The 27,220-nt window shown below is 44.9% G+C and overlaps 1 long non-coding RNA gene and 3 other non-coding genes across 4 annotated transcripts; all 4 read left to right on the forward strand.

The window, feature by feature from the left end:
* The first annotated feature begins 200 nt into the window (after nucleotides 1-200).
* TRNAL-AAG (transfer RNA leucine (anticodon AAG)) lies at nucleotides 201-281 on the forward strand. Its single transcript has one exon. It is a non-coding gene; the product is annotated as a tRNA-Leu (tRNA).
* A 1,989-nt stretch (nucleotides 282-2,270) lies between these two features.
* TRNAL-AAG (transfer RNA leucine (anticodon AAG)) lies at nucleotides 2,271-2,351 on the forward strand. The gene has a single exon. It is a non-coding gene; the product is annotated as a tRNA-Leu (tRNA).
* Nucleotides 2,352-6,997: 4,646 nt separating this feature from the next.
* Nucleotides 6,998-8,987, forward strand: LOC147849818 (uncharacterized). The gene is made up of 3 exons (XR_015531736.1): nucleotides 6,998-7,428; nucleotides 7,662-7,819; nucleotides 8,652-8,987. It is a non-coding gene; the product is annotated as an uncharacterized LOC147849818 (long non-coding RNA).
* Nucleotides 8,988-19,483: 10,496 nt separating this feature from the next.
* On the forward strand, nucleotides 19,484-19,564 carry TRNAL-AAG (transfer RNA leucine (anticodon AAG)). Its single transcript has one exon. It is a non-coding gene; the product is annotated as a tRNA-Leu (tRNA).
* The last annotated feature ends 7,656 nt before the right edge of the window (nucleotides 19,565-27,220 follow it).

Raw genomic sequence — 27,220 nt, forward strand, 5'->3', positions numbered from 1 at the left:
TGATGTAAAATGAGCATGTTTCGTTTTGGCAACGAATTGATTAGGCAACCGAATAAGCGGATGAGATGCCTGCGTTGTTCTAAGGCACTAGATTAAGGTTCTAGTTCGAAAGGGCTCGTGTGCATTTCCCACTCTCGTCATCGATATTAAGTAAACATGCTTCGTTTTAGGGACGTGTTGATTAGGAAACACAATAAGTGGATGAGATGCCCGAGTTGGTCCAAGGTGTTAGATTAAGGTTCTAGTCCGAAAGAGTGTGGGTTCAAATCCCACTCTCATCATCGATGTAACATGAACATGTTTTGTTTTGTTGACGAGTTGATTAGGCAATAGGATAAGTGGTTGAGGTGGCCGAGGTGATCTAAGGCACTAGATTAAGGATTAAGGTTCTAGTTCGAAAGAGCGTTGGTTCAAATCCCATTGTCATGATAGATGTGAAATGAACATGCTTCGTTTTGGCTACGGTTGATTAGGCAACACGATAAGTGGATGACGTTGTCTACGGCACTACCTTAAGGTTCTAGTCCGAAACGGTGTGGGTTCAAATCCCACTCTCAACATAAATGTAAAATGAACATGGTTTGTTTTGTTGACAAGTTGATTAGGCAACACGATAAGAGGTTCTAGTTCGAAAGGGCATGGGTTCAAATCCCACTCTCATCATCGATGTAATAATAAACATGTTTCGTTTTGGTGAGGGGTTTATTAGGCGACACGATAAGTGGATGAGTTTTGGCGGCGACTTGTAAAATGAACTAGTGGCGTTTTAGCGACGGGTTGATTAGGCACCACGATAAGGCGCTAGATTAAGGTTCTAGTCCGAAAGGGCGTGGTTTCAAATCGCACACTCAAAATCGATGTATAATAAGCATGCATTGTTTAAGCGACGAGTTAATTAGGCAACACGATATATGGATAAGGTGGCCAAGTTGGTCAAATCCCACTCTCATCATCGATATTAAATGAACATGCTTCATTTTAAGGACGAGTTGAGTAGGCAACACGATAAGTGGATGAGGGGGCCGAATTGGTCTATGGTTAGAACCTCAATTATGGTTCTAGTTCGAAATTGCATTGGTTCAAATCACACTGTCATCATCGGTGTAAAATGAAAATGCTTCGTTTGTGTGATGGGTTGATAAGGCAACACGATAAGTGGATGAAGTGGTCGAGGTTGTCAAAGCCGATAGGTTAAGTTTCTAGTCTGAAAGGGCATGGGTTCAAATCCCACTCTTATTATCGATGTAAAATGAACATGCGTCATACTAGTAATGGTTGATTCGGCAATATGATAGGTGGATGAGGTGGTTGAGTTGGTCTACGGTGCGAGATTAAGGTTCGTGTCCGAAAGGGCATGGTTTTAAATCCCACCCTCATCATCGGTGTAAAATTAACATGCTTCGTTTTGGCGACGGGTTAATTAGGCAACACACTAAGTGGATAAGGTGGCCGAGGTTGTCAAAGGAAATAGATTAAACTTCTAGTTTGGAAGGGCATGGGTTCAAATCCCACTGTTATCATCAATGTAAAATGAACATACGTCGTTCTGGTGACGGGGGTAGTACACAACACGGTAAGACGTTGAGGTGGCTCAGTTGGTGTAAGCCGCTAGATTAAGGTTCTAGTAAAAAAGGGTGTTATAACTTATGTAAAATGAATAAACGTCGTTGTAGGGATGCTTGATTAGGAAACACGATTAGTGGATGAGGTGGCCTACTTGGTCTAAGGCGCTAGATTAAGGTTCTAGTCCGAAGGTGCATGGAATCAAATCCCACCCTCATCATCGATGTATAATAAGGATACATCGTTTTGGCGACGAGTTAATTAGGCAACACGATATATGGAGGACGTGGCCGAGTTGGTCTAAGGTGCTAGATTAAGGTTCTAACCCAAAAGGACACGTGGTCAAATCCCACTTTCATCATCGATGTAAAGTGAACATGCTTCGTTTTGGCAACGAGCTGATAAGGCAACATGATAAGTGGATGAGGTGGCGGAGTTAGTCTAAGGTTAGAACCTAGATTAAGCTTCTAGTTCGAAAACGCATGGGTTCAAATCCCACTCTCATCATCGGTGTAAAATGAACATGCTTCGTTTTGGCGACGGGTTGATTAAGCAACACGCTAAGTTAATGAGGTGGCTGAGTTGTTCTAAGGTTCTAGATTAAGGTTCTAGTTCGGAAGGGCGCGTGTTCAAATCCCACTCTCATCATCGATGTAAAATGAACATGTGTCGTGCTAGTGATGGTTGACTAGGCAACACGATAACTGGATGAGGTGGCCGAGTTGGTCTAAGGCGCTAGATTAAGGTTCTAGTCCGAAAGGGTGTGGGTTCAAATCCCACTCTCATCATCGGTGTAGAATGAACATGCTTTGTTTTGGCGACGGATTGATTAGGCAACACGCTAAGTGGATGAGGTGGCCGAGGTTGTCAAAGCCAATAGATTACGCTTCTAGTCTGAAAGGGCATGGGTTCAAATCCCACTCTTATCATCAATGTAAAATGAACATACATCGTTTTGGTGATAGGGGTATTACGCAACACGGTAAGCAGTTGAGGTGGCTCAGTTGGTGTAAGGCGCGAGATTAAGGTTCTAGTACAAAAGGGTGTGGCGTTGAAATCCCACTGTTATAACTGATGTAAAATGAACATCCATCGTTATAGGGACGATTGATTAGGAAACACGATTAGTGGATGAGGTGGCCTGCTTTGTCTAAGGCGCTAGATTAAGGTTCTAGTCCAAAGGTGCGTGGGTTCAAATCCCACTCTCATTATCGATGTATAATAAGGATACATCGTTTTGGCAACGAGTTAATTAGGCAACACGATATATGGATGACGTGGCCGAGTTGGTCTAAGGTGCTAGATTAAGGTTCTAGTACGAAAGGATATGTGGTCAAATCCCACTCTCATCATCGATGTAAAGGGAACATGCTTCATTTTGTTGATGAGTTGATTAGGCAACATGATATGTGGATGAGGTGGCTGAGTTGGTTTAAGGTTAGAACCTAAATTAAGAGTTGGTTTAAGGTTAGAACCTAAATTAAGATTCTAGTCCGGAAACGCGTGGGTTCAAATCCCACTCTCATCATCGGTGTAAAATGAACAAACTTCGTTTTGGCGACGGGTTGATTAGCCAACACGATAAGTGCATGAGGTGGCCGAGTTGTTCTAAGGTTCTAGATTAAGGTTCTAGTCCGAAAGGGTGTGTGTTCAAATCCCATTCTCATCATCGATGTAAGATGAACATGATTCGTTTTGGGGACGAGTTGATTAGGCAACACGAGAAGTGAATGAGGATGTCTAAGCTGCTAGATTAAAGTTCTGTTGCAGGAGGGCATTGGTTCAAATCCCATTGTCATCATCCATGTAAAACGAAGATGTTTCATTTTGACGATGAGTTGATGAGACAACACAATAAGTGGATGAGGTGGCCGAGTTGTTCTATGGCACTAGATTAATATTCTAGAACGAAATGGCGTGTGTTAAAATCCCACTGTCATCATCGATGTAAAATGACCATGTTTCATTTTGGCAATGAGTTAATTAGGCAACACGATATATGGATGACGTGGCCGAGTTGGTCTAAGGTGCTAGATTAAGGTTCTAGCCCGAAAGGACATCGGGTCAAATCCCACTCTCATGATCGATGTAAAGTGAACATGCTTCGTTTTGGCGACGAGTTGATTAGGCAACATGATAAGTGGATGCGGTGGATGAGTTGGTCTAAGGTTAGAACCTAGATTAAGGTTCTAGTTCGAAAACGCATGGGTTCAAATCCCAGTCTCATCATCGGTGTAAAATGAACATGCTTCGTTTTGGCGACGGGTTGATTAAGCAACAGAATAAGTGGATGAGGTGGGCGAGTTGTTCTAAGGTGCTAGATTAAGGCTCGGGGGCTTCACTATGAAAACTTGTATGATAGCATGTGAGTTCATCAAAAGGGGTTTAAATTAACCATTGAGATATAGAATGTATATATATAAGGGTATTAACAAATGCATAAAAAATATATTTACATAAGGGTATTATCAATTATGCAATAGAAAAAAATTACATAAGCCCATCAAATATTAGATATTTCAATGAGATAATAAAGAATATATTGTACAAACAATAGTCAAATTTGGAGTGGCATGCATACATACATACATACATACATATACATGCATATATGTACCTACATTTAAACATTACATCCATAAATATGTATATACATACATTACACCCATTTATACATGCATACTGACTAAACATGAATATATATTATCATATGTAGATATGTACATACACATACATAAATACAAATATGTAAATGCATACATGCATAAAAATTACATATTACATATCATATAATCCATTCATATTACACAATATACAAATTGACATACACATACATACACTACATTACATATATATATATATTACATATGTACATACATATTCCACATATCGCAATATATATATATATAGGTTATATGGAACCATACAACCTACAATACTTACATACACACACACACACACACACACATCGGATATATGATTGCATCTTACGTACATATTGAAAATATAAATCCATATATGATCCATACACATACTAGACATGAAAATATCCCAAAAATATACATACATAAATACATTACATATATACACATACGTACATTATTATATTCATTCATAGATTGCTACACATATATACGTACATACATACACACACATCAGATATATGACTGCATATTACGTACATATTGAAAACATAAATCTATATACTATCCATACACATACTAGACATGAAAATATCCCAAAAATATACATACATAAATACATTACATATATACACATATGTACATTCATACATGTGCATACATATATTCATTCATAGATTGCTACACATATATACCTACTTACATACACACACATCGGATATATGACTGCATATTACGTACATATTGAAAACATAAATCCATATACGATCCATACACATTCTAGACATGAAAATATCCCAAAAATAATACATTACATATATACACATACGTACATTCATACATGTACATACATATCTTCATTCATAGATTGCTACACATATATGCGTACATATGCCTACAATGTTACATATACAAATTTTACAAACATACATGCATTACATATGTACATACATATCACCACATACACAAACATAGACACACACATGGTCAACACACTATAATAGTACATATATGCATACACATACATACATTAGATATAACCATACATATTATGCAGATATTATAAACACACATCCAGACACATTAAATCATGTGCATTGACACATGCATATATGCATCCAGGTACATACATACATATTCCACATATCACTATATATATAGGTCATACAGGGTCATAAAAGTTACAATACTTTCATATACACACATATTAGATATATGTATGCTTACACATACATTGGATATATGCATGCATATTATGTGATATTGCAAACATACATCCATATATGAGCCATAAACATACTAAACACGATAAATACACCGAAAATATACATACATAAATACATTACATATTACATGTATACACATATATGCATTCGTACATGGACATACATATATTCATTCATACACTGCTACACGTGTATAGGTACCCATGCCGACAATGATACTTGTATAAATGTTACCAACTTACATCCATACATGTACATACATACGATACAATATGTACATACATACACACATACATACGTGCATATGTGTATATATGTATGTGGTGTGTGTTGTATGTGTGTATGTATATATTATATTGTATGCATGAATAGACACACATAACACATACACACGTGCCATACATACGATACATACAAATGGACATGTAAAGAATATATATACACACACATGCCATACATATATACACATGCAATACAATACATACATGCATATTTACATCGATACATACACACAACACATACATATATATACATAGTCACATGCCATACATAAAACACAATACAATATGTATGTCATACATACACGTGCACACATGCCATACATACACTGCATATATACAATAATGCAAAAACAAAATGATACAATGCAATACAACATGTACATACATACATATACGTATCAATACATACACGCAACATATACATACATAAACATCCATATACGCATCAATACATACACACAACACATATATATGCATGCAATACAATACATATGCACATATATAGAATATACACATACATGCTATACATATAATACATACAATATAAAACATATACATACATACACACATGCAATACAATGCACATACATAGAACATACAATACATATGCACATACATAGAACATACGCATAAGCATATAACACATACCCTACATACTCACATGCCATACACACAATACATACAATATAATGTGTAATACACTCATATGCCATACATACAATATATACAATACAATATTGTATATACAATAAAATTATACAATATGTACCTACATACATACACACAACACATGCACATATATACAACATACACACACTATTTTTAAAACACTAATATTTTGAAAAAATGGGGAAGAAAGGGGGGGAGATTAGATAGATATGTGTTGTTAGCAAAAAGTGGGGGGGAAAAGAAGAAAGGGGGGGGAGAGAGAGAGAGAGAGAGAGAGATTCATCTTTGTTAACTGTTGAATCTCTTCCTTTTTCTCACAGGAGGAACGAGATAGAGAGAGACAAGGTTTACTTGTATCTATGGCCGTCTTCACCTTCATGGGCAGAAGCGGCGGCGACTCTTGGAGTGCTAAGCAACACCTTGCTTTTGAGGATGGAGGTTTCCTTGAGGGATCGGTTGATTCTTCCTTCAATCTTTAGCACTTGCTTATGAAGCTTTCTCTCTCTCTCTCTCTCTCTTGGCGCTTTTGGATTGGTCTTCTAGGTAATCATTGGCGGTGGAGGAGGGGCGGCTTTGTGTCTAGTCGAGCAATAACATTGGTTGGGGGTGGGGGAGGGGTTAATGGTGGTGGTGGTGCTCCTATTGTAGAAGAGAAAGAAGAAGTAAAAGAGAAAGAAGAAGAAATCGATGATGATATGGGATTCTCATTGTTTGATTAAAATTAATTAATTCAACTATCTGAGTAGAAGTAGTGTCTTTTTGTTTGCATTTTTTATCGGCCTTTTCCACTTTATTGATTCTAGTTGCTTAGTAAAAGTAGCTATTGGGAATTTATTTGTAAGGGGTTTTTCTTCATGACATGGATGTATGTATGTTTACATTTTGGAGTTGTCAATAGTAAGTGAGTTGCTTTGGTTTGAGCGAGAGAGAAGAAAAGAAAGCAAAGAGAGCAAGAGAGAAGGACCCATGAGTGTGATCGACCTCTTCGAAGTGGCCTCCTTTCGCAAGCAAGGATGTGTAGGATGAGCTACAAGAAGGTGAGAATTTGTGGCCATTAGGATCCAAACCACTTTTCGAGGGTTATTGGTTTAGTACCATATCGATATGTGTGCATGTGTATTTGCATATGCATGGTTGTGTTTGTATGTGTCTATTTGTATGTGTCTATTTGTATGCATGTATGAATGCATGCACACATGCATTGGTAGCATTCCATCTCATGTTCTTTTTTTCCATGTTAATTTGTGTATTTTCTATTGTCATTTCACAAGCAAGAAGAGTTCTTTTGGTCTTGAGAAGCCTCATGGGGAGCTCATGATGTCGGTGCTTTCTCTAGGAAGGACCATACCAAGTTCGATTCGAGTAATGCTACATTGTGAGGCAAGTTGTGAAGGGTATTGTTGCAGCAATAAGACTTGCTCGTCGTTGCATTGTTCCGGTATGTATTCTTCTTGTGACCTTGGTGGATGTTGAGTGTTGTTCTTTACTCATTGTGGCACGTTTTGTCCTTTTTCATGCAAATAAAGTCATGAGAAAAGATTGAACACCATTCTTTCTTAGGAGCTTAGTAGAAACCAAGCTTGGTTGTGCATATTGGTCAAGGAATGTATAATAGTTTAGGAAAATGTATTCATTGTGTTTCCTTTCTATTCTTGAAATTGAAACAAAATGATGAAAATTTTGTTTACTTCAAGAAACCCTAATCCCAATGTTTTTCGACCTTAGATGATGGCTATCCACCTCGACCTTTGCAGAGGTAGAAACAAACATTACCATAAGACCTTAGATGATGGTTATTGTCAAAGTGAAACAAAAAGCCGACAAAATTTACTATTATGTCTAAGGGTTTTGCTTATGATCTACGCCTTTCTTTCTATTAGAGAAGTATGCAAAAATAAGAATGAAATGGTTGGAAAGGAAAGTATAGAGGGAGATGATATTTTGCTTATTCCAAATTTTTTCTCTTAAAACTCGTTTTTAACTAATATGGGAGTTTTGTCCCATTTGTTTGAAGTTTTTTCTTCAAATATTTGTTTTCTTTTCATTATCTCAAATGGAAGAAAAATAATGGGCTATTTATAAGAGAGCTCAACAACAAATATTCATGTACTATGTGTGGTGATGGAGATGTTGAGTTAATTGGATATTTTCATCAAAGACTCGTTGTACTTAATTGCTTTTCTATATGATATATTTGTATTTAAGGATATGGAGCTTTCAATACTTGAGACTAGGCTTCAAATCTAACTAGTTTTTATTTTGGTGTCCAGTTATGCAAAGAATGCACCATCAAGGCTCTCATACCATGAGTTTGTTTTGAGGCTAGCTATCAAGGGAGGTCAAAGCATGCATTTCTTCCTATGATTGCCTTTTGTTCTATAAGTATGGATGGTCTTCATTCCTTTCATGTCTTTTTGGATTTGGAGGTTGACATTTATTAGGAACATTTCTAAAGCCAAGGGGGTGTTTATTCATTGAATCCCACCCACTTTAATCTTCACTGACCGTGTGTCTGTGGATTTTTATTATCACCTAACATTGTATTCATCTTTCTTGGTGCTACATCATTAGGAGAATGCAAGGTCCTCATTTCTACTTGTTGTAAAGGAAGGAGATTGATAAATAAATCATTGCATGAGTTGTAATATATTAGTTTCCTCTCATCTAATGAATCATTGTTTGTTTGAAACATTATTTGAATCGTAGGTATTTCATTATTATAGCAAGTTGGTTTTGCATGTGTTTGTTTGTTGCAAACTATATAATCTAAGGAAAAGGTGTATTAGAAAGAGATGTTGCATTGCTAATAGTGTGATTGATATGTATGTCAAATGTGGCTTGATCCATGTAGCACATACATATATGCTTGATAAGCTTCACATATTGAATTAATCATAAATTAATCTCTTCCTCGTTAAATAATGTTGTGATGTGAGAAGTTATTGAGCATTTGAAGGAACTTCTAGTAGTGATGGGGTATTCATGATGAAATTTCATGAAGTTTAAAGATAGAAGAGCATCAACCCAAATAATGAACTCTTGAGTCTTTATTAGTAAAAGAATATCTATGATTTTGGTGCAAATAGACACGAGCCCCTACACACATACACACATGTCATACAACTAAGATATACCACACATACAATATAATACATACATAAATAAACATGGTATACAATACATACATACACACATGTATAAAACATACATGTGTCTTCTATGTAAGGGCATTTAAAATGAGTTGTTGTCAAAATATATATTGGCACTAAGGGTTATTTTTATTAACCGTGTTTTTATAGAAGGGTATCTAAAATAGTAAAAAACATACGTATAAGGGGTTTATAAAAGGTGTTACGAACGCACGCGATATAACCTTTTTATATATAGTGGAGCCCCCGGGGATTAAGGTTCTAGTTCGAAAGGGCACGTTGTCGTGAAGAAAACCGTCCCTTAGCGCAATCGGTGCATAGCGCGCGTGAACCGGCTCTTCACGCGTGCGCGCCCCTTTAATGTATATAATAGGGAATTAGGTACATAGGCATATCCGGGGTAGTTAGATTCGGTAGGTAGGAAGTAAATGAGGGAGACGGCTCCCTTCTTGAAGCTATAAAAGAGAGGGGGACGCGGGGAAAAGGGGATCGCGCATTGAGGAGGACGAAGTGTGGTCGGACCGTAACTGAACGCTTCTCCTCTGTTCATTCTCCATCGCTCTTCTTTGCAGGATTTCGGGAGGCTCACGCTGCTTCGAGGAATGCCCCTGTGCTTCCAGCAGCACCTCCATCCTATCCCCTTTCGCGCGCAGACGAGCAGGCATCGGCATTTGTTCGCCGGCCTGTTCGGTTGTAACCGCTCGTGTGCTCTGTTGTTTTGTGTCATTTGTTAATATACAAACATTCGTGTCTCTCTGTCTCTGTGTCCACTCGCGTGTTCTGTGTTGACAGGGCCGTGTCCCTGTGTTTCTTCGCTCATACGTTACCGGTCGTCTCTCTCTTTCTCTTTCCCCTCCTATCACCTAACCTTCGGTTCAAGACCCCGGTGGTCCCGCCTCGTTTCTCCACGCACGCGCGTAGCAACGCGACATCTTTGGTGAACCCGACGTGAAAAAGGCGGCAGAGGAGCAGAAGATGAGGGGGTCGGATCTTGCAGAGGCCATGGCTTCGGCCGTGGACCGGATAGTGAGCGCGCGTGAGGGCACCGGCGCCCTTGACAGGGCTATTGAGGCGATCGTCGATATGATCGGCCGGTTTAGTGGAAAGGATGCCACGAGTTATTTGGCGTCCTACCGGGCGGAGATGTTGATGAGGGATATTCCGGAAGAGAGGCGTCTTGCCGGATTCCCTCAAGTGGCGATGCCGGGCATCCATGCGGAGGTGCTTGAGGTCCGGGCGGAGAGCCGGACCTGGGAGGAGTTCGAAGGACGGCTCCTGGAGAAATACGGGCTGGATGACGCGCTTCGACTTTCGAAGCGGGGCTTCATGGAGTGGGTGGAGTCCCCCGACAAAGGAAGAAATGTGTCGGCACTCCTCCGGGAGTTTGAGGATCGCTTTGCGCGCCTTTTGGCGCTCGATCGGACCGTTCTGGACACAAGTCGTGTCCTACTGTTTGTCAAATCGGTTGACGCACGGGATCGGGAGCAAGTGGGCTCCTTACTGGAAACCGAAGACGGGCTGACGGCCGACTGGGCTGCGGTAAAAAGAGTCTACGGCCGTTTTGACAAACGATGGGAGTGGGCTGATACAGGGGCGACCGGGGCGGGTCATGTCGCAGCAAGGAAGCTCAAACCGATACCGCAGGCGCAACGGGAAGAGACCCAGGAGTGGCTCGAAACCGGTTCGACTTCGACTGGCGTGGTCAGAGGCCCATCCGGGGGGACAACTTTCGAGGAGTTGACATGTGCGGTAAAGGATCTCCAGATCGCCCAGGCTCGGAGGGAAGGCGACGATCAGGCTCGTGACCGACGGCCTCCGGCAGGAAATAGGTGCATGTGGTGCGACGAGGTCGGCCACATCTGGAAAGACGGCGGGGACTTTGTGGAGGCTTTGAGAAGCCGGGTAGTGTACCTGTGGGAAGGTCGGGTGCACGCCAGCGATACCCGGAGGGCCCTAAACCGAAACGACAGGCGAGGAGGAATGAAAAGGCTGATGGAAGAGGCGGCGGCCCGGCACGCGGAGACCGTCCACTACTCAGTGTCAACCGGCATTCGGGTCGGAGGCAGCGAGGCCCGGAAGGAGAGCAAAGCCGGGTTCTGGCCGACGGTGCTGGAAGGCCTCGCCGGTGCCCGACTAAAGAAAGACGAGGCAGACCGCGCGGAGAAGCGGGTCCAGGAGGTAAACCGGGTGGAGTGACCCGGTCGAAGAAAAGACGGGGTTCGTCAAAGCAGCTTGCCAAAACTACGAGGCTCTGGTTGAAGACAAACGGGTAGGTAAAACCGGAGGGGCCGGACCCTCAGAGAGATATGAAACCCGATTCGGGCCGAAACGGAACGAGGCCAGTGAGTCCAATGCCCGGGATAACCACAAGAAGGGCGGATGTTGTATGTATGGCATTGCTTTCCCATTTGCCTTCTCTGACCGGCCAACAGCGGATACCGTTTGGGCATGGAGATCGAAAGGACCACGGACCTACGAAAGGTCCTAGAAGAACGAATCCTCGACAGCAAGGTGGAACTGTCGTTGCGGGAGGTGCTCAGAATCGCCAAGAAGGAGTTCCACGACTCCATCGTAGACTTGGTGAAGAGGAAGAGGCTGTCGACGGAGGCAGAACCGGAAAGGCCGGTGGAGGTGCGGACGACGCACATGGAGGACATGACGATGGAAGACGAGTGGGCAGAGAGCCACTATTCGAGGCCACATTGGGCCCGAGCGACCACGGAAACCCCGGTGAAGATCGGAGATGTTCAGGAACCGGTGGTGGCACTGGTGGACCACGGTTCGGAAATAAACCTGATGTCCATGGACTTCTACAAGAAGGGGAAATGGCCGATCAACACCAAGCACGGGTGGAAGATACGGGCGGCGACGCGTGCCACCGAGGAACTACACGGGGCCTGTCCAAACGTGCGAGTCAAGATTGGCGACGTCGAGATAGACCAGCACTTCTTTGTGCAGGAGACGTCCTCGCACCCGGTCATACTGGGAGAACCGTACATTACGACAGCGCGGATGGAGACCAAGGTGCTGGACAATAGGTCGGCTTACGCGAGGGTCAAGAGTCAGGACAGGCGTCATTCGGTCCAGTTCCTGACGGTGCGACCGAACCACGAGCGTAACTGCGAGTCCCTGGGTGGCGAGAACTGAGAGGATTTTTAGAGAGGGCTGTCAAGGTGTGGGGCCGCGACAGTCCGAACAGTCCGGGAAAACCCCACAAATGTACGATAGAGGCGAAACCGAAGAAACCTTGTACCGTAAGTAGGAAGTTTTGTTTCTCCGACAACGGAGGGTGTACGATAGTCGGCGTCGTTGGCCGAGAAAAGACAAGGGCGGAAGAGCGACTTCGGGCGTGCGGAGTTCTTGGGCCCAACGAGGAAATCAACGGAGCCGTGGAGGCGGTCTCCTTCGACGATACCTTGGGAATACTGCGAGAGGTGGTCGGAGAAGGCCTTAAAGAGGACTGGACGATACCGGTTTGTTCAGAAGAGATGTACGAAGTCATCGCGGATCGGACGGCCCGGGTTAACACGAAGTATAAGACTATGGACCGGAAGGTAAGGCCAGTCGCGGCACCCTTACCGGAGGGCAGCGAGTTGCGAATCAAGGGGGTTGCGTCGGACCCCAGTTTACGAGATCCGGCATGCATAGGACACACCTTCACCGACAAAACGCTACGGGAGCTCAAAATCGGTGGGGGCGGGTTCCTACTGCCGGCGGAAGAAGACCGGTTTCGGAGAATGCTTGGAAGGCACGGGAAAGCCTTCGCATTCTCACCGGGAGAGATTGGGTGCATAGACCCGACAGTTGTGAAGCCGATGGTGATATTCACGGTACCGCATGTGCCGTGGAATCTCAAACCAATTCCGGTACCGAGAGCTCACATCCCGGAGCTGATGGAGGTGTTGAGGCAAAAAGTCGATATGGGCATCCTCGAACCGTCGAGTGCCCCGTACTCGAACCGGTGGTTTACTGTACCGAAGAAGAACGGGACGTTGCACTTCATTCAAGACCTGCAACCGGTCAACAAAGTGACCATTCGGAACGCAGGAATCGGACCAACGATAGACGAGTTCGTAGAGGCCTTCGCCGGAAGGTCGATCTACTTGGTCGGTGATCTGTACTAGCCGTAGAGAGCAGAGACATTACGACGATGCGGACTCCTCTCGGCCTAGTGCGGATGTGTACCCTGCCGCAAGGAGGGACGAACTCGGTGGCCCACATGGTGAATGCGATGAACAAGGTGCTGAGGGATTGTATCCTGGACATCACCATGCCATTCTTGGGCGACATCCCGATCAAGGGATGTCCGGTGGAGGAAAAGGACGAAACGATCGGACCGGACGGATGCCGGAAATTCGTGGCGACACACATTGGCGACTGCGAGAAGGTGCTGCAGAGGGTAGAGGACGCGAGGCTCACCTTCTCCGGAGAGAAATCGGCCTTCGGGCAATCGGAGATCATGGTCGTCGGACATCTATGCGGACCGTATGGCCGGAAACCGTCTCCGGCTAAGGTAGAAGCCATCTCCGCAATGAAGCCCGACTGTAACTCGGTCACGGAGGTACGGAGGTTCTTGGGAGCTTGCGCTTTCTACCACATATGGATCCCGCATTACGCCCACGTTGCCGAGCCGCTATATGGGTTGCTAAAAAAGGGGCGAAAATTCGAGTGGTGGGACGAGCATACGGAGTCGGTCCGAAAGATGAAGGAGGCTCTTGCTGCAGCTCCGGCACTCCGGAAGGCTGACTAAGAGAAAGGCACTCCCATCTACATAACGGTAGATACAAGTTCGACCAGGATCGGATGGGTTGTCAACCAAGAAGATCAGGACGGCATTCGGTTCCCAATCCGGTTCGGCGCGAAGGTCCTCAGCGAGCGACAGCGAGGATACGCCCAGGTTAAACGTGAACTCTGGGGTATCGTTTTGGCGGTAAAGGCCGATAAAGACTATCTGATCGGGATAGAGGTGATTATTGAGACGGACTACCTGCCGATTCTCGGCATGGTTTCCGGATGCGCAACCTCAGACCTGGCAATGCTCAGGTGGATAGCATACATCAAGTCCCTGGATCCGGAAATACGACACATTTCCGGGAAAGACAATGCCATGGCCGACATGCTTTCGAGGACGCGATTCGACGACGAGGGCGGCATGGTTTCAGAGGACGAGGAAGTCGGCGTGGACTTCTTCGAGGCGGCTTACGTAACAACTGAGGGGGGGAGCACTCCGGCGCTTAACGATTTTAACGAGAGCAAGTACGATGGGGAGTGGCTGCAGATTGGAGGATTCTTAAGGACGATGACGCCGGACGCGTCATGGACAAAGGACGAGGCCAACCGGATCTGGAAGAAATCATACCGATTCTTTCTCCGGGACGGATACTTGTGGAAGCACCCGAAGAAGAGAAACAACATCCCGCTCCGAGTAATGGCGATGAAGGAGGAACAGGAGGAGTTACTGAAGGACTACCACGACAGCCCCTAGGCTGGACACCGTGGAACGTGGGCCACGTTCGATAAACTAAAGGGGAAGTACTGGTGGCCGAGACTGTACCGGGACGTGCATCGGTTCATGACGACTTGTGAGAGCTGTCAGATACACTCCATAGTCCGACATCAGGACGAGCTTCACCCTACATACCCTCCGGCCGTCCAGTTCAAATGGATGGTAGATTTGGTGACGATGCCGATGGGCGTAGCGCAGATGCGATATCTGGTGCTGGCCCGGGAGGACCTGACGAACCAGGTGGAAGGCCGAGTCCTGCAGAACAAAATGACTGCGGCCGTGTGTCGGTTCCTAATCGAGGACGTGATATGCCGGTACGGGTGCGTCGGGAAGATCGTGGCTGACCGCGGGGAGTTGGACGCCGAAGAGGCCAAGGAGCTGTTCAACCGGTTAGGAGTCAAGCTCTCGCTCACCACAGCGTACAATCCGGAGGCGAACGGGAAAGTGGAGCGCGGACACGGACCGATCGTCAAAGTGTTAGTTCGGGCATGTGGAGGCCAGGTCGGGAACTGGCCACGACTGTTACCTTATGCCTTGTGGGCGGATAGGACAACACACAGTTCGGTAACCGGGTTCATGCCGTCAGAGCTCATGTTCGGACAAAAGCCGATCATGCCGATGGAACGGACGATCTCCTCTTGGGCGACAGTGGACTGGAGAGACGAGATGAGCTGGGAAGAACTGCTAGCAGCGCGTATATGGCAGCTCGAGCGGAGGCCAGAGGACGTGGAACGAGCGGCGGAGAGACTTCGGACGGTGAGGATGAGGAACAAAGCCCGGTTCGACCGAACCCACCGGCTCCGACCAAAGAAAATCGAGGAAGGTGACTGGGTGCTAGTCTACGATAGCAGCCTCGACAACCAGCACCGGGCAACACGGAAGTTTGCAAAGCGGTGGTTCGGGCCTTACGTGGTAACGAGCGCCAACGACAACGGGACGTATGATCTGGCGGAAGTCGACGGTACGAGGATGGCGATACCGGTAGTAGGGAAGCGGATCAAAGCGTTCAAAAAGCGCCACGACGGCGAACTGGATCTAAGAGGCCTTGACAGCGACGACGAACAGTCCGAAACGGAGGACGAAACGATGGATGAAGAACCGGAACTCGGACCGGTTTTCTCCAACCAGAGCACAATTTTGGCGCATACCGGTGGATGGGCGGTTAGGTGGGGGCGGATGTCGTGAAGAAAACCGTCCCTTAGCGCAATCGGTGCATAGCGCGTGTGAACCGGCTCTTCACGCGTGCACGCCCCTTTAATGTATATAATAGGGAATTAGGTACATAGGCATATCCGGGGTAGTTAGATTCGGTAGGTAGGAAGTAAATGAGGGAGACGGCTCCCTTCCTGAAGCTATAAAAGAGAGGGGGACGCGGGGAAAAGGGGATCGCGCATTGAGGAGGACGAAGTGCTGTCGGACCGTAACTGAACACTTCTCCTCTGTTCATTCTCCATCACTCTTCTTTGCAGGATTTCGGGAGGCTCGCGCTGCTTCGAGGAACGCCCGTGTGCTTCCGGCAGCACCTCCATCCTATCCCCTTTCGCGCACAGACGAGCAGGCATCGGCATCTGTTCGCCGGCCTGTTCGGTTGTAACCGCTTGTGTGCTCTGTTGTTTTGTGTCATTTGTTAATATACAAACATTCGTGTCTCTCTGTCTCTGTGTCCACTCGCGTGTTCTGTGTTGACAGGGCCGTGTCCCTGTGTTTCTTCGCTCATACGTTACCGGTCGTCTCTCTCTTTCTCTTTCCCCTCCTATCACCTAACCTTCGATTCAAGACCCCGGTGGTCCCGCCTCGTTTCTCCACGCACGCGCGTAGCAACGCGACAACGTGTTCAAATCCCACTATCATCATCAATGTAAAATGAACATGCATTGGTCTAGTGACGGTTGATAAGACAACACGATAAGTGGATGATGTGGCAGATTTGGTCTAAGGCGCTAGATTAAGGTTCTAGTCCGAAAGGGCGTGGGTTCAAATCCCACTCTCATTATCAGTGTAGAATGAACATGTTTCGTTTTGGTGATAGATTGATTAGGCAAGACGCTAAGTGGATGAGGTGGCCGAGGTTGTCAAAGGCAATAGATTAAGCTTCTAGTCCAAAAGGGCATGGGTTCAAATCCCACTCTTATCATCAATGTAAAATGAACATACGTTGTTTTGGTGACAAGGGTATTATGGAACACGGTAAGAAGCTAAGGTGGCTCAGTTTGTGTAAGGCACTAGATTAAGGTTCTAGCACAAAAGGGTGTGGGTTGAAATCCCATTGTTATAACTAATGTAAAATGAACAGGCGTCGTTGTCAGGACAATTGGTTAGGAAACACGATTAGTGGATGAGTTGGCCTAGTTTGTGTAAGGCGCTAGATTAAGGTTCTAGTCCGAAGGTGCATGGGTTCAAATCCCACTCTCATCATTGATGTATATTAAGGATACATCGTTTTGGCGACGAGTTAATTAGGCAACATGATATATGGATGACGTGGTCAAGTTGGTCTAAGGTGTTAGATTAAGGTTCTAGTACGAAAGGACCTGTGGTCAAATCGCACTCTCATTATTGATGTAATGTGAACATGCTTCGTTTTGGTTCTACTCCGAAATGTGTAGGTTCAAATCCCCTCTCATCATCGGTGTAAAATGAACAAACTTCGTTTTGGTGACGGGTTGATTAGCCAACACGATAAGTGCATGAGGTGGCCGAGTTGTCCTAAGGTTCTAGATTAAGGTTCTAGTCCGAGAGGGCGTGGCGTGTGTTCAAATCCCACTGTCATCATCGATATAAGATGAACATGCTTCGTTTTGGGGACGAGTTGATTCCCAACATGAGAAGTGAATGAGGTTGTCTAAGGTGCTAGATTAAGGTTCTGTTACAGGAGGGCATGGCTTCAAATCCCACTCTCATCATCCATGTAAAACGAAGATGTTTCATTTTGGCGATGAGTTGATGAGGCAACACAATAAGTGGATGAGGTGGCCAAGTTGTTCTATGGTACTAGATTAACATTCTAGTACGAAATGTCATGTGTTCAAATCCCACTGTCATCATCGATGTAAAATGACCATGTTTCATTTTGGCGACGAGTTGATTAGGACCCACCATAAGTGGATGAGGTGGCTGATTTGTTCTAACACACTTGATTCAGGTTCGAGTCCGGAAGAAAGTGGGTTCAAAATCCACAGTCATCATCGATGTAAAACGAACATGTTTTGTTTTAGTGATGAGTTGATTAGGCAACACGATAACTTTAGGAGGAGGCCGAGTTGGTCGAAGGCAGTATATTTACGTCTTATTCCGAAACGACGTGTGTTCAAATCCCACTCTCATTATTGATGTAAAATGAACAAGCTTTGTTTTGGCGACGAGTTGATTAGCCGACACGATAAGTGCATGAGGAGGTGTAGTTGGTCGAAAGTGGTAGATTAAGCTTTGGGGCTGGGTTCAAATCCCACTCTCATCATCGATGTAAAATGAACATGCTTGGTTTCGGCAACAAGTAGATTAGATAACATAGGAAATGGATCAGGTTGCGCTAGATTAAGGTTGTAGTCCGAAAGGGTGTGGGTTCAAATCACACTCTCATCATCTATTTAAAATGAATATCCTAGATTAAGGGACGAGTTGATTAGGCAACAGGAGAAGTGGTTAAGGTGGCCCAGGTGGTCTCACCCGCTAGATTAAGGTTCTAGTCCAAATGAGCGTGGGTTCAAATCACAATATCATTATTGATGTAAAACGAGCATGCTTCGTTTTGGTGAGAAGGTGATTAGGCAACATGATAAGCGGATCACGCGGCCGAGTTGGTGTAATCCCACTCTCATCATCAATGTAAAATGAACATGTTTTGTTTTGGGGACGAGTTGATTAGGCAACACGAGAAGTGAATGCGGATGTCTAAGGTGCTAGATTAAAGATCCGTATTCTAGTACGAAATGGCGTGCGTTCAAATTCCACTGTCATTCTCGATGTAAAATGACCATGTTTCATTTTGGCAACGAGTTAATTAGGCAACACGATATATGGATGACGTGGCCGAGTTGGTCTAAGGTGTTAGATTAAGGATCTAGGCCGAAAGGACATGGGGTCGAATCCCACTCTCATCATCGATGTAAAGTTAACATGCTTCGTTTTGGCGACAAGTTGATTAGGCAACATGATAAGTGGATGAGGTGGCTGAGTTGGTCTAAGGTTAGAACCTAGATTAAGCTTCTAGTTCGAAAACGCATGGGTTCAAATCCCAGTCTCATCATCGGTGTAAAATGAACATGGTTTGTTTTGGCGATAGGTTGATTAAGCAACACAATAAGTGGATGAGGTGGCTGAGTTGTTCTAAGATGCTAAATTAAGGTTTTAGTTCGAAAGGGCGCGTGTTCAAATTCCACTCTCATAATCGATGTAAAATAAACATGCGTTGTTCTAGTGATGGTTGATTTCCACAACACAATAAGTGGATGAGGTGGCCGAGTTGGTCTAAGGCGCTAGATTAAGGTTCTAGTCCGAAAGGGCGTGGGTTCAAATCCCACTCTCATCATTGGTGTAGAATGAACATGCTTCGTTTTGGCGACGGACTAATTAGGCAACACGCTAAGTGGATGAGGTGGCCGAGGTTGTCAAAGGAAATAGATTAAGCTTCTAGTCCGAAAGGGTATGGGTTCAAATCCCACTCTTATTGTCAATGTAAAATGAACATACGTCGTTTTGGTGACAGGGGTATTACGCAACACGGTACGAAGCTGAGGTGGCTAAGTTGGTGTAAGGCACTAGATTAAGGTTCTAGTAAAAAAGGGTGTGGGTTGAAATCCCACTGTTATAACTGATGTAAAATGAACATCCGTCGTTGTAGGGACGATTGATTAGGAAACACGATTAGTGGATGAGGTGGCCTAGTTGGTCTAAGCCACTAGATTAAGGTTCTAGTCTAAAGGTGTGTGGGTTCAAGTCCCACTCTCATCATCGATGTATAATAAGGATACATACATGATATATGGATGACGTGGCCGAGTTGGTCTAAGGTGTTAGATTAAGGTTTTAGTCCGAGAGGGCGTGTGGTCAAATCCCACTCTCATCATCGATGTAAAGTGAACATGCTTCGTTTTGGATCTAGTCCGAAAACTGTTACCCCGTACGAGTTGTACGGAGAGTCAAGTGTGATGAGCGAGGGTCGAATATTATCATGATGATGTTGTATATGTGTAGGGAACATAAATGTAATTGTGAGTTGATATGTATGTGAACACATGCACACGTGTGTGCATGTGGAGGGATACGATGAGGTGTGAGTGAGTGTCCAGTATGAATGCTCTATGGGGCTTACACCCCTTTGTAACTACCCCCTCTTGTACTATTTAACCCCTTATGGGGAATGAATGAAGAATGAACCATTTTCTCTCCTAATCTCTCTCTTGTCATCCCTCTTTCTCTCTCTCTCTCCCCCTCAACGTTGAATCCCCTTGGGAGGGGGGTGGAGCCATTCTAGGCACCACCCCCCACCCCGCAATGCTTCTCTATGCTTCTCTATACGATCTCTCATCATCATGCCCGTCATCTCCACCATTACACAATGTCTATCTTCATCATCAATCATCTTTATCATGATTATCATCCTTGACCCTAACCCTAAAACGTACAACACCTTTTGGCGACCACTACGGCGACCCCCCTTTGGAAACGGAGTCAAAGAATGATACGCGGTGATGAAGGCCATAGCGAAGGCCATAGCGACATATTTGTGTGAGTGCAGGAAATGACAATGCGATGAAAGAATTCATGAATGGAAACGATGTTTGTGCAAGGTTGCGATTGGTGTCCATGTACGTGTTTCCGAATGCGGTTAGTGACAATGTGCGTGTTCGAATGCGTGGTGCAAGATGCACGGCTGGAAAAACAGCGACGCAGAGGGAACCGGTGCCAGCACGACCGGTAAGAGAAGCCCACCTGAAGACTGCGGTGGAAGACGCAGTGTGTGGAGCGGAGGCCGGCAGGATGTGCTGCGAATGCATGGGCTATGGTTCCAGAAGAAACAACGCAAAGAGAGTGGAACCGGAATCGGAACAAGAACCAAAGTTGGTTATCACCGAAGGGGCATCAAAGACAGAGAAGAAGATGCAGACGTGGACCAAACATCGACAACCAGAAAAAGGGACATCACAACAAACACACACATGCAAAGACAGCAGGACCAACGAGGGTGACTCGACAACAACATTGACGGACAAAAGGCTCAGGGCGCCAGACGAAGACAACGAGAGATGAAAACGGTTTCTGTCGGAGATACAGCCGGACAGAGACGGAAAGGGCCAGAGACCCCAAAAGCCATGAGCAAACCCTAGGTCGAACAGCGGGACAAATGGCCGAACGACGACGACGCTATACGGCAGAGGCCGGACAGCGGCGGCGAATGGCAACCCGAAACCCTACACAACAGTCAAAGAGTGGCCGAAGAGCAGCGGCCAGATTGTGTGCAGAGCGGGCAAGCGACGGACGAGGTTGGACTATGACGAACCGGCAGAGACGACAACAGAAACGGAAACAGGGCTGGATGGAAAGGCGCCGGACAAGACCGAACAACTCGAGTGAAGGACGAATGGCGATAGAAACGACCGGAAAGCCAACGACCGAACGGAGAACGGTGATGAAGACGGAAGATGACGGGACGGTTGCAGAGATGGAGAGACAACCAGAGTGGTAACGGTCGGCACAGTGACAAAGCAATGACCAGAACGGACCGGACAACCGGACAAACGACAAAAACGACCGGAAAGACGAAGGGACGACCGACCACAACAGTGAGGGAGACAGGGACGAAGCGGCCGAACAACGATAGTTGGAGCAGTGCCCCGATTGCGGCCGAACAGTGGCGGCCAACAAACGAACATACAATCGACAATGATGAAAGAGAAGAAGAAGATGAAGAAGAGAAGAAGGAAGGGAAGGAAAAGAAGAAGCACAAGAGGTGTTGGCGGCCAGACAACCGATGGTCGTAAAGAATAGAGACATCTGGACAGAGATGGCAGACCATAGAATGGCCGGACAGGGCCGACAGAGACGGCAATGACGCCAAACGATGGCAGAACAGGAACGGAAAGCGGCGGCTGGACAGCCAAGTCCGAGCATCGGAGGACACCGATGGCAACGGCGATGGACCCAGAGACGGAAACAAAAAAAAAAAAAAACAGAGACCGAGACGGAGATGAACAGAGAAGGCCGTACAAACACACAACGACACACAAAAGCAGAGCGTGACAGCCACGGACAATGGACATAGCATAGCGGTGGTGAAAGAAGGAAGAAAAACGAGAAGAGAGGATGAAGATAAAAAGAAGAGAAAGATGAAACAGAATCAGAAAAGAAGAAGAAGAAACAGACAACGATAAGAGAGAGAAAACGCAAACAGAAAACAAGAATAAGAAGAAACAAGAGAGGAAGAAGAAAAAGCAAGAAAGAAAACACAAAAAGAGAGGGGGGGGGCATGTAACAAATATTGAAACCCTGAGGGTACTGAATGAAATTGTCAAAATTCGAGGGTATGTAATAAAAATTTTAAAACTTGAGGGCACCGACGAAATTGTAAAAACTCATCCACATAGAGAAATGGATGTGATCAACAACGACAACTCACACAAAATTAAAGGAAGATACACATACACACAACATTTTTGGACCCATGACGAAGTTCGTAAGTCGACAGAACGAGAATGTTCGTGTCGCGGAAGATTTGCTGACCAACAAAGATGGTCGAGTCAAGCACTCCGATCGAGGGAGTCGATCGTTGAAAGGACCGATGGAAGTTCCGGTCGAAGAAATATCATCATCAAGGCATGTGGGATCGACGTGCAACGCACTTTCCCACGGGCGTGCCATATGTGTTACCCCGTACGAGTTGTACGGAGAGTCAAGTGTGATGAGCGAGGGTCGAATATTATCATGATGATGTTGTATATGTGTAGGGAACATAAATGTAATTGTGAGTTGATATGTATGTGAACACATGCACACGTGTGTGCATGTGGAGGGATACGATGAGGTGTGAGTGAGTGTCCAGTATGAATGCTCTATGGGGCTTACACCCCTTTGTAACTACCCCCTCTTGTACTATTTAACCCCTTATGGGGAATGAATGAAGAATGAACCATTTTCTCTCCTAATCTCTCTCTTGTCATCCCTCTTTCTCTCTCTCTCTCCCCCTCAACGTTGAATCCCCTTGGGAGGGGGGTGGAGCCATTCTAGGCACCACCCCCCACCCCGCAATGCTTCTCTATGCTTCTCTATACGATCTCTCATCATCATGCCCGTCATCTCCACCATTACACAATGTCTATCTTCATCATCAATCATCTTTATCATGATTATCATCCTTGACCCTAACCCTAAAACGTACAACAAAAACCCGTGGGTTCAAATCCCACTCTCATCATTGTGGTAAAATGAACTTCGTTTGGCAACGGGTTCATTAGCCAGCACGATAAGTGCATGAGGTGGCCGAGTTGTTCTAAGGTTCTAGTCCGAGAGGGCGTGTGTTCAAATCCCACTGTCATCATCGCTGTAAGATGAACATGCTTCGTTTTGGGGACAAGTTGATTCGGCAACATGAGAAGTGAATGAGGTTGTCTAAGGTGCTAGATTAAGGTTCTGTTACAGGAGGGTATGGCTTCAAATCCCACTCTCATCATCCATGTAAAACGAAGATGTTTCATTTTGGGGATGAGTTGATGAGGCAACACAATAAGTGGATGAGGTGGCCGAGTAGTTCTATGGCACTAGATTAACATTCTAGTACGAAATGGCGTGCGTTCAAATCCCACTGTCATCATCGATGTAAAATGACCATGTTTCATTTTGGCGACGAGTTGATAAGGACCCAGCATAAGTGGATGAGGTGGTCGATTTGTTCTAACACGCTTGATTCAGGTTCGAGTCCGGAAGAGAGTGGGTTCAAAACCCACATTCATCATCGATGTAAAACGAGCATGTTTTGTTTTAGCGATGAGTTGATTAGGCAACACGATAAGTGGAGGAGGTTGCCGAGTTGGTCAAAGGCGGTATATTTACTTTCTAGTCCGAAAGGACGTGTGTTCAAATCCCACTCTCATTATTGATGTAAAATGAACAAGCTTTCTTTTGGCGACAAGTTGATTAGCCAACACGATAAGTGCATGAGGAGGTGTAGTTGGTCGAAAGTGGCAGATTAAGCTTCGGACTGGGTTCAAATCCCACTCTCATCATCAATGTAAAATGAACATGCTTCGTTTCGGCAACGAGTAGATTAGGCAACACGAGAAGTGGATCAGGTTGTCTGAGGTGCTAGATTAAGGTTGTAGTCCGAAAGGGCGTGGGAGTGCTTGAGGTGGCGGAGGTGGTCTCAGGCACTAGATTAAGGTTCTATTACAAATGAGCATTGGTTCAAATCCCACTGTCATTATTGATGTAAAACGAGCATGTTTCGTTTTGGTGACAAGATGATTAGGCAACATGATAAGCGGATCAGGTGGCCGAGTTGGTGTAATCTCACTCTCATCATTGATGTAAAATGTGCATGCTTCGTTTTGGGGACGACTTGATTAAGCAACATGATAAGTGGATGAGGTGGCCAAGTTGGTCTAACTTGCTCGATTAATGTTCTAGTCCAATAGGGCGTGGTTTCAAATGCCACTCTCAGCATAGATATAAAATGAATATGCTTGTTTCGGCAACTAGTGGATTAGGCAACAAGATAACTGGTTGAGGTGGCCAAGGTGGTCTAAGGCGCTAGATTAAGGTTCTAGTACGAAATGGCGTGCCTTCAAATCCCACTGTCATTATTGATGTAAAACGAGTATGTTTCGTTTTGGGGATGAATTGATTAGGCAATAGGATAAGTGGTTGAGGTGGCCGAGGTAGTCTAAGGTGCTAGATTAAGGTCCTAGTCCAAAAGAGCGTCGGTTAAATTACCACTCGCATCATAGATGTGAAATGAACACGTGTTTTTTTGGCGACGCGTTGATTAGGCAACACATTAAGTGGATGACGTTGTCTACGGGGCTAGATTAAGGTTCTATTCCGAAACGGTGTGGGTTGAAATGCCACTCTAATCATTGTTGTAAAATGAACATACTTCATTTTGGCGAGGATGATTAGGAATGACGAGAAGTCGATGACGTTGTTTAAGGTGCTAGATTAAGGTTCTAGTCCGGAAGGGAGTGGGTTCAAATTCCACTCTCATCATCGATCTAAAATGACCACAGTTCGTTTTGTGGATCAGTTGATTAGGCAACACGATAAGTGGGTGAGGTGGCCGAGTTGTTCTAAGGCGCTAGGTTAAGGTTCTAGTCCGAAAAGGCTTGGGTTTAAATCTCATTCTCCTCATCAATGTAAAATGAACAAGCTTCGTGTTGGCTATGAGTTGATTAGGCATCATGATAAGTGGATGAGGTGGTCGAGTTGGTCTAAGGCGCTATATTAAGGTTTCAGTCCGAAAGGGCGTGGATCCAAAGCCCACTCTCCACATCGATGTAAAAGGAACATGTTTTGTTTTGTTGATGAGTTGCTTAGGCAACACGATAAATGAATGACGTGGCAGAGTTGGTCCTAAGTGCTAGATTAAAGTTCTAGTCCGAAAGGATGTGGGTTCAAATACGACTCTCATCATCGATATAAAAATAAACATGTTTCGTTTTGGCGAGGAATTGATTAGACAACGGGATAGGTGGCCGAGCTTTGGTGACGAGTTGTAAAATGAAGAAGCTTCGTTTTGGCAACGAGTTGATTAGGCAGCACGATAAGTAGATGAGGTGGCGACGGGTTGATTAGCCAACACGATAAGTGCATGAGGTGGCCGAGTTGTTCTAAGGTTCTAGCTTAAGGTTCTAGTCCAAAAGGGTTGAGTTCAAATCCCACTCTCATCACCGATGTAAGATGAACATGCTTTGTTTTGGCGACGAGTTGATTAGGTAACACGAGAAGTGGATGAGGTTGTCTAAGGTGCTAGATTAAGGTTCTTGTCGAAGAGGGCATGGGTTCAAATCTCACTCTCATCATCGATGTAAAACGAAGATGTTTCATTTTGGTGATGAGTTGATGAGGCAACATGATAAGTGGATGAGGTGGCCGAGTTGTTCTAAGGTGCTAGAAGGTTCTAGTCTGAATGGGCGGGGGTTCAAATACAACTCTCATGATTGATGAAAAATAAACAAGCTTTGTTTTGGTGACAACTTGATTAGGCAACAAGATAAGTGGATGAGGTCTCCGGGTTGGTTTAAGGCGATAGATTAAGGTTCTAGTCCAAAAGGGTGTGGGTTCCAATCTATTCTCAATATCGATATAAAACGTACATTTTTCATTTTGGCAAGGAGTTGATTAGACACCAGGATAAGTGGTCGAGGTGGTGTAATGTGCTAGATTGAAGTTCTAGTCTGAAAGGGTCTGGGTTCAAATCCCACTCTTATCATCGATGTAAAATGAACATGTGTCATTTTTGTGATGCGTTCATTAGCCAACATGATTAGTGGATGAGGTAGTCGAGTTGGTTGAAGGCGGTAGAGTTCGGTTCTAGTAAGAAAGGTTGTGGATTCAAATCCCACTCTCATCATCAATGTAAAAAAAGCATGTTTCATTTTGGTGACGAATTGTTAGGCAACATCATATGTGGATGAGGTTGCCGAGGTGGCCTAGGACAATAGATTAAGGCTCTAGTTTGAAAACGCGTGGGTTCAAATCCCACTCTCATCATTGGTGTAAAACGAACATGCTTCGTTTTGGCGACGGGTTTATTAGGCAACACGATAGGTGGATGAGGTGGCCGAGGTTGTCAAAGGCGATTAAGGTTCTGGTCCGAAAGAGCGTGGGTTCAAATCCCACTCTCAGCATCAATGTATAATAAACCTGCATCGTTTTGGAGACGAGTTATTAGGCAATACAATATCTGCATGAGGTGGCCGAATTGGTCTAAGGATCTAGATTAAGCTTCTAGTCCGAAAGGGCATGTGGTCAAATCCCACTCTCATCATCGATGTAAACTGAAGATGCTTCGTTTTGGCGACGTGTTGATTAGGGAACACAATAAGTGGATGAGGTGGCCGAGTTGGTGTAAGGTTAGACCCTAGATTAAGGTTCTAGTTCGAAAACGTGTGGGTTGAAATCCCACTGTCATCATCGGTGTATAATGAACATGCTTTCGATTTTGCGACGGGTTGATTAGCCAACACGATAAGTG

Source organism: Azolla caroliniana, unplaced genomic scaffold (assembly GCF_043228905.1).
Source record: "Azolla caroliniana isolate FFs.n. ecotype wild unplaced genomic scaffold, voAzoCaro1.0.p SCAF_22, whole genome shotgun sequence".
Classification (NCBI taxonomy): domain Eukaryota; kingdom Viridiplantae; phylum Streptophyta; class Polypodiopsida; order Salviniales; family Salviniaceae; genus Azolla; species Azolla caroliniana.